Source organism: Mus caroli, unplaced genomic scaffold (assembly GCF_978045245.1).
Source record: "Mus caroli unplaced genomic scaffold, Mus_caroli_1 scaffold_4, whole genome shotgun sequence".
NCBI classification, from domain to species: Eukaryota; Metazoa; Chordata; class Mammalia; order Rodentia; family Muridae; genus Mus; species Mus caroli.
In genome coordinates this window covers 134195274-134204025 of record NW_028227259.1, presented here as the reverse complement: position 1 = coordinate 134204025, position 8752 = coordinate 134195274, and positions in this window count along the sequence as shown.

The following is an 8752-nucleotide window of genomic DNA, read 5'->3' as shown; positions in this document are numbered from 1 at the left end:
AGCAGGGATGATGACAGAGAGGTGAATCCAGCAAGCAGTCCTTGCTAGAGGGACCACACTCCTCCAGGTCTGGAGGCCTGACTGCATCCATAGTTCAGCTATGACCCTATTTCCCCTGCGCTTCTGAAATCCAACCAGGGCTTACTTTCTCATCCAAAACTGTGTCACAAAACGTGGCGGCTTTAAAAATTGATATCATATGTCACACACAACACCATAAAGTTACAGGACTGTAACTAAGCCCTTGGTTCCAGACTTCATTTTGGCCTGTCGATCGTTTGGCTGCTTGGTTGGCCGGTTGGAGACAGAGTCTCTCTGAGTAGCTCAGGCTGCCCCAGGACTTGTTTTGTACTCAAGGCTGGCCTCCAACTCATAATCTCCTCACCTCGGGCTGTCAAGGGCTGGGCTAAGTGTGTGCCATGGCTTAAAGTCTGTAATGCTCACTCTTGATTTCAAATGTGATGGGACTTACAATCACCCTGGAAACAAGTCTCTGGGTGCATCCGAGAGAGTTTCCAGACTGTGTGAACTGAGGAGGGAAGGCTCACTCTAAACGTGGACAGCACTGTCTTCTGAGTCTTAGGCTTTGTAAAACCTGACTTACATCAGTATTCATTTCCCCTACTTCCCGCTGTAGGTGCAGTCAGACCATGACTTCCTAGCTATGATGGACTGAAGCCCATCTTGGAGACAAATAGACCTTCCCTTGAGTGGTTTTGACACATCAGTGAGACTAACAACCCCCTGCCCCCCGCCCCACACTTTAATCCCATCCACTCAAATCTGGAGCCTAGTCTACATTACTTGAGAAAAGACCATGAAGATTCTATGGCAAGCCTCAAATTAAAGACTGGCATATATAAGTTAACCTTTCTCATTGCTGGTACCAAATCCTGACACAATACAATGAACTAACAGAAGGATTTATTCTGGCTCCCAGTTTGAGTAGACAGATTATGGTGGGAGGCTCGGCACGGTGGCAGGAGCATGAGGCACACACAGTCCGTTTCAACAATCTGGGAGCAGAGACAAACACTGGGCGAAGCTCACTTTCTCCTTTCTGCGTAGTCCAGAATTCCAGCCCATGCAATGGTGCGGCCCATATTAGGTGGCTCTTTCGACCTCCAGAACCTACTCTAGAAAACCGCCCCCAGCCACGCCCAGAAGCTCATGGCGTCAGTGACTCTAGATCCTGTCGAGTTGACGATATCAGACATCACACTCTGTAAAGCGCCACAAGAGAGATTAGATGATAAAAGAGCATCTAAGGACTCAGGAGAAGCTGGCCAGGGAGCCCATGATCAAATCATGCACAAATACTGGTTCCATGTTTGGCTCTGGGAGGGGCTCAGCGCTCCCGGCTGGCCTGTCAGGCCTGCAGCAAGGTAGAGACCCTCCCACCCACAAAAATCTGCTCTAGCCTTGCTCTTGCATCGCAGAATCTACCCAGTACTCTGAGGAACGACAGAGCCCCAGCATACAGACACATGAAAAAGCTCCAGAGATGGTTTTTACTACAGTGCTTGACAAACACGTGTGAGGACCTGAGTTTGATGCTCCTGACCCCAGGTAAGAAAGCTAGGTATAAGAGTATGTACTTGGACTTCCAGTTATGTGCAAGCACACTCTGGAGAATCTCTGGGTGAACGCTCCCTTAAGTGGTAAATATCATCTTAAAGAATCAGGTGGGGACCGAAAGAGACACCTCAGCCCTTAAAAAGCACATCCTGGGCCGGGCGGTGGTGGCGCACGCCTTTAATCCCAGCACTTGGGAGGCAGAGGCAGGCGGATTTCTGAGTTCGAGGCCAGCCTGGTCTACAGAGTGAGTTCCAGGACAGCCAGGGCTATACAGAGAAACCCTGTCTCGAAAAACCAAAAAAAAAAAAAAGCACATCCTGCCTTCACAGAGGACCCTCATTTGGTTCCCAGCTGCCAGGCTAGGTGGCTCTCAACTGCCTGTTACAAAGGAAAAACAAGTTTGGAGCTGTGATGAAAGGATGGACCATCTAGAGACTGCCGTATCCAGGGATCCATCCCATAATCAGCTTCTAAACGCTGACACCATTGCATACACTAGCAAGATTTTGCTGAAAGGACCCAAATATAGCTGTCTCTTGTGAGACGATGCCGGGGCCTAGCAAACACAGGAGTGGATGTTCACAGTCAGCTATTGGATGTATCACAGGGCTCCCAATGGAGAAGCTAGAGAAAGTACCCAAGGAGCTAAAGGGATCTGCAACCCTATTGTTGGAACAACATGATGTACTAACCAGAACCCCGGAGCTCTTGTCTCTAGCTGCATATGTATCGAAAGATGGCCTAGTCGGCCATCAATGGAAAGAGAGGCCCATTGGACTTGCAAACTTTATATGCCCCAATATAGGGGAATGCCAGGGCCAAAAGAATGGGAATGGGTGGGTAGGGAAGTGGGGGGCGCTATGGGGGACTTTTGGGATAGCATTGGAAATGTAATTGAGGAAAATATGTAATAAAAATATTAAAAATCAAAAAAAAAAACAAAAAAAAAAAAACAAAGGAAAAACAAAACAAACAAGACCAGAATTAGGAAGTCGGGGGAGTGTGACTCAGTAATAAAGCACTCGCCTACTTGTGCTCAGCCCAGGTCTCATCCACAGCACTGAAAACTATATTTAAAACCATGTAACAAAAAGAATATACTTGAGGATCTTACAACAATTGCCTCCAGTGTGTTTACATGTCTTATAACTCACCCACCACGGAAGGATCTCTTGCACTGACCCTAGACTTGGCAAAACCCTAAAAGCGGTGGCAGGGAAGTTCCCACAAAGGAGAGCCCAAACTATCCTGAGACTGGGATGGTTGGGACTCCAGTGTGGGGGGTGAGGGACATGATAACTGTGAGGGGAATCCAGCCAAAGCATTTATTAGACCTCATTTACAGAAGGATCACAAGTTCATGGCTATCCTTGATCACATAGTTTGTTTGAGGCAAGCATGAGCTATATGGGACTCCGTACCAAATAAAGTAAGAGAGAGGGAAAGAGGGAGGGAGAGGAAAGGAAATAAGGGAGCGGGCTCCATGAGGAATGTGTTTGTCAGTGAGGATGGCAAGAAGGTACACCCAGAGCTGGGAGTGGGGGGTGGGGGTGGGGCAAGAGCCGTAGGGCAACTCCTACACAGACACATGATGTCTGTGACCGTGATGCACATAGTTGTGCTTTGGCAGTCATGGGCAGAGCTCAGAGATGAGCATACTGGATTCCTCATCAGGTCAGTTCTGCAACAAGGTCTGGGCACTGATTCTGGAAGCTCTGTTGCAGATGGTTCTGAGTTTCCCATTGCCCACTAACAAGTGCTTTTTTTCTGTGCAAACTGGCTGCAGGACGTTTTGATATATGTCAAGAAGTCTTATCTGACCCAGTAAGCAGAACTAAACGATGAAGGGGGTGCATCCAGCTGGACCATAGTTACAGATGCTTGGTAGTTAAAGTGTTTGTCACCAGAGACTTGATAATAATTGCTCATTTGGAGGCTGTTTGTCTGGCATGTACAAAGCCCTGGACTGGAATCCCAGCAATATGTAGAGCAAGCACAGTATACATACTGGCTTGTGTGTCAACTTGACACAGGCTGGAGTTATCACAGAGAAAGAAGCTTCAGTTGCGGAAGTGCCTCCATGAGATCCAGCTGTGGGGCATTTTCTTAATTAGTGATCGAGGCAGGATGGCCCATTGTGATACCATCCCTGGGCTGGCAGTCTTGGGTTCTATAAGAAAGCAAGCTGAGCAAGCCAGGGGAAGCAAGCCAGTAAAGAACATCCCTCCATAGCCTCTGCATCAGCTCCTGCTTCCTGACCTGCTTGAGTTCCAGTCCTGACTTCCTTTGGTGATGAACAGCAATGTGGCAATGTGGAAGTGTAAGCTGAAGAAACCCTTTCCTCCCCAACTTCCTTTCTTGGTCATGATGTTTGTGCAGGAATAGAAACCCTGACTAAGATGGTGTATGAACCTGTAATCTTAGTTAGACTCAGGAGGTGAAGGCAGGAGGATTATAAGTTCAAGTTAAGCAGGGTGGTGGTGGCATATGCCTTTCATCCCAGCACTCAGGCGGCAGAGGCAGCCTGGTCTTAACAGAGTTCAGGGAGGGAAGGGAGTTCAAGTTGATCCTCAGCTATATAGCAAGCTGGAGGTTAGCCGAGGATACACGAAAGCCAACTCAAAACAACATAAGCCAACTAAACCAAAAAAGGAACACACAAAATGAGTATTTCTATGAACTTGTATGGAATAGCTCCCAGAAGATATTTACGTGAATATACTGATTTACATAATATATACATAAAAATATAGCATATAGCAAGTTCTAGAACAGGCTAGGCCACAATGTCTCAAAATTAAACAAACAAAAAAAGATAAAAATCAATAAGAATAGAAAGCAAGGTGCTGGGGAGATGGCTCAGTGGTTAAGAGCACCGACTGCTTTTCTGAAGGTCCCGAATTCAAATCCCAGCAACCACATGGTGGCTCACAACCATCCATAACGAGATCTGATGTCCTCTTCTGGAGTGTCTGAAGATAGCTACAGTGTACTTACATATAATAAATAAATCTTTAAGAAAGAAAGAAAGAAAGAAAGAAAGAAAGAAAGAACTGGAGGCAGATTACATACAATGAAATCAATTTTATTTCAAATTAGTCCTGTAGCCACACTAAAATTTTCTAAAGAATAAATTCCACTAACTTAATAAATCATTTGACTCTCTACCCTCAGCTGGGGGCAGAGGGTGTGATGGGAGGAAGAAGAACCAACAACAAATCCTAAACTCTTTGTTTTCCTGTTGGTTTTGTAGTAGTGGTGGTAGTGGTGGGTCTCTTTATGTAGCCCTGGCTGTCCCGGAACTCACTATGCATAGACCAGGCTGGCCTCAAACTCACCCAGATCCACCTGCCTCTGCCTCCCCAGTGCTGGGATTCAAGACAAGCTCCACCAATGTCTAGCCTAACTATTATTTTTTTAAAGTTTTATTTACCCTTCTGTGCTGCTCTGCATTGGTGACTGTGACACTGTTGTGTAGAGTTCAGAGTCAACTCTGTGGAGAAGGCGCTCTTCTTCTGCCTTTATGTAGGTCTGGGGCCAAGTCTGTACAGGAAGCACCTTTACCCCCAGGATCCACCTCGCTAGCCCCTAAGCTCTTTTAAATAGCTCTGTTGTTTCCATGGTATGCATAAATCTGGTCAGACACATTTTAGACGCAACAAGGGACTGAGTTAATATGTTGATACAGTTGGAAGTCAGGGTTCTTAGAGGAAGAAACAAACGTGGAATAGGGGGAATCAGGTGAGGTAGTATATACATGCAATTTCAGGATTTAAAAAGCTGAGGCAGGAGGATTGCAAGCTTGAAGCCAACCTGGTCTCAATAGTGAGACCCTGGCTCAATAAACAAAATCAAAACACTGACTGTGTAAAGGGGCTGGAGGGATGGCTCAGTCCTTAAGAGCATGCACAACTTTGGTTCACAGCAACCATGTCAGGTGGCTCACAAGCATAGAGGCTCCATCTTGAAAGTGCTCTGATGACCTCTACTGGCCTCAAAGAGCACTGCAATCATGCACACACAGACATAGACATCCAGGTATACACACAAAAAAAAAAAATAAATAAATCTTAAGCAGAAAAATAAAACTGTATTACCTTCTAGTTGCAATGATGTCAACACCCTAAATCTGACATTGACACCATTCACTACTAATAGAAATTAAACTACTTCTTTTAACTATTTTCTTTTTTAGATTTATTTATTATATGTAAGTACACTGTAGCTGTCTACAGACACACCAGAAGAAGGTATCAGATTCCATTACAGATGGTTGTGAGCCACGATGTGGTTGCTGGGAATTGAACTCAAGACCTCTGGAAAAGCAGTCAGTGCTCTTAACCGCTAAGCCATCATTCCAGCCCCTTCTTTTAACTATTTTAAAGATGTAGTTTAAACCAGGTTTAAACACACCTTTAATCCCAGTGCTCGGGAGGCAGAGGCCTTCTTGATCCAGGGCAGCCAGGGTTACACAGAGAAACCCTATCTCGAAAATCAACCAACCAACAAACAAAAACAAAGAAGAAAAAAAAAAGTAGTTTAATCAGAACTGTCTAGAGATACAGCTGGAACATTTGGTTCTATCAAAAAGTCACAATGTGACTTCTTTTTTTAAGGATGGGTTTTTTTTTGTTTTGTTTTTATTTGTTTGCTTGTTTTTGTTTTGTTTTGTTTTGTTTTTTAACAAGCTACAGGAACCCAGAAGATATCTTGAGGGAGTTTCTAACAAATCTGAGGCAATTTGGACACCAAAATAATTTAGTGGAAAAAAATTTTGGAGCTAGTCTCCTAGAGACCAGGCTAGTCTCAAATTCACTATAAGCTAAGGATGACCTCTGAGCCTTATATGTGTACCATGGCATGCCCCCATCAATAAATAAATGTAATTTACAAACAACAAGACAAACAAACAAAAAAAGAGCAATGCTGGTTGGTGGTGGCGCATGCCTTTAATCCCAGCACTTGGGAGGCAGAGGCAGGCGGGTTTCTGAGTTCGAGGCCAGCCTGGTCTACAAAGTGAGTTCCAGGAAAGCCAGGGCTATACAGAGAAACCAGTGTCGAAACCCTCCCACCCAAAAAAGAGCCATATGTGGTAATATACATTTGCAATCCCAGAAGCCCAAAGGCAGAGATTGTAGACTGAATGCTACTAGACCAGTGAGAGACTGTGGCTGAAAACCAAGAGAATGGTTACCAAGGAACCTGAGGTTGTCCTCTAACCTCCACTTGCACACACACACACACACACACACACACACACACACACACACACACAATTCAGGAAAAATGTGCATTTATTTGCATATCACCTACTATTTTTATCAGGTTTTATAAGTTTGTTTGCACGTATTCTAAAAAGAAAACAAAAGGCCATGACATAGAACAGTGTCTGGGAGTGAGAAAGGGTCTTGACCCTCGAAGTTGTCTTCCATAGAGAGAGCCAGCCAAGGTACCACAGAGAAGCTGTAGCTTCAGGTACCGCAGCTGATGAGACACGGAAGCTAGGTCTTCCTGGAGCAAGGAGTAGGTATGGACCTGAGCATCCACCATAGCTGAGAGCTGAACACTGTCCGTGGAGCCTGAGTGTCACCCCATCAGTTGCTAGTCTTGAGCACTTCCAGCCCTGAGCCAATCAATCCACCAGCCTCAGGCCACTGTCCACCCTGAGCACAGGTTAGCAGCTCTGGGGATCTAGACACAGGTCGGCTTCTCCCATCGCAGTCCCTGAGATCTTGCCTTGCCAGGTTGGTTCTTGGCTCCAGGCTTGATCCAGATCCCCACTGGGACCTTGCTGCCAACTTCCTCCACAATAGTTCAGCCCCTGGCTTTCCTTCAGCAGTTCTTGCTTTGTGTGCCTTGCTCTAGCCCTGGCTCTGTGGCCCCTCTATGACTCAGGACATTGGCTCCTTGCCCCAGGACCCCACCCTGACTATGCATGCTCTGACTCTCCCAGCTGAGGCCCTCACAGGGGAAGAATTGGAATATTTAACCTGGAGTCTCCCAGCTTTCCAGGTTCCCCTAGCCTGCCCTGCAGAAGGATAACTTGGAACTTCTGATTCTGAAAATAAGACTGCCAACTCAACTATGGCCCAAGACATGTAGGTGACTGATGAAGCTTTAAGCAGGAATAGCTGTAGCTCTATCCAGGAACTGACTACAGAATGAAGAACAGACCCACCCAGTGCATCATAGCCTCCAGCCCCAGGATTGCCTGCGCTCAACCCTTGTGCTGGCTAGCTTTATGTCAACTTAATACAAGTAGTCTCCTTTAAGAAGAGGGAACCTCAATTGAGAAAATGCCCCTATAAGATTTTTTTTCTATATGCAAGTCTGTAATGCAGTTTCTTAATTAATAATTGATGTGGGAGGGCCTAGCCCATCTCTGAGTGGTGCTGTCTCTAGGCTGGTGGTACTGGATACTAAAAGAAAAGAAAAACAAACAAACAAACAAAAAAACTAGGTGAGTGTCTTAGCTAGGGTTTTACTGCTGTGAACAGATACCATGACCTTTTCAAGACAGGGTTTCTCTGTGTAGCCCTGGCTATCCTGGAACTCTGTAGACCAGGCTGGCCTCGAACTCAGAAATCTGCCTGCCTCTGCTTCCCAAGTGCTGGGATTAAAGGCATGCATCTCCACTGCCCAGCCACCAAGGCAACTCTTATAAGGACAACATTTAATTGGGGCTGGCTTACAGGTTCAGAGGTTCAGTCCATTATCACCAAGGTGGGAACATGGCAGCATCCAGGCAGACACGGTGCAGGAGGAACTGAGAGTTCTACATCTTCATCTGAAGGCTGATATCAGAATACTGGTTTCCAGGCAGCTAGGATGAGGTCTTAGAGCCCACACCCACAGTGACACACCCACTCCGACAAGGCCACACCTTCTAATAGTGCCATGCACTTGGTCTAGCGTATACGAACCATCACAGCGAGCAAACCAGGAGGGAGCAATCAATGAGTGTTCTTCCATGACCTCTGCATCTGTTCCTGCCTGACTTCCTCACTGACCTGCAAGTTTATAAGTTGCTTTGGCCATATTGGTGTTTGGTCACAGCAATAGAAACCCTAATTAAAACAACCCCTTTCATTTGCTTTCAAAAGTATTCAGGAACCCAAAAGGGAAATCAGAAAAGGGATGGTTACCAGGCAGAGAAGCAGGCTTGATAATAGAT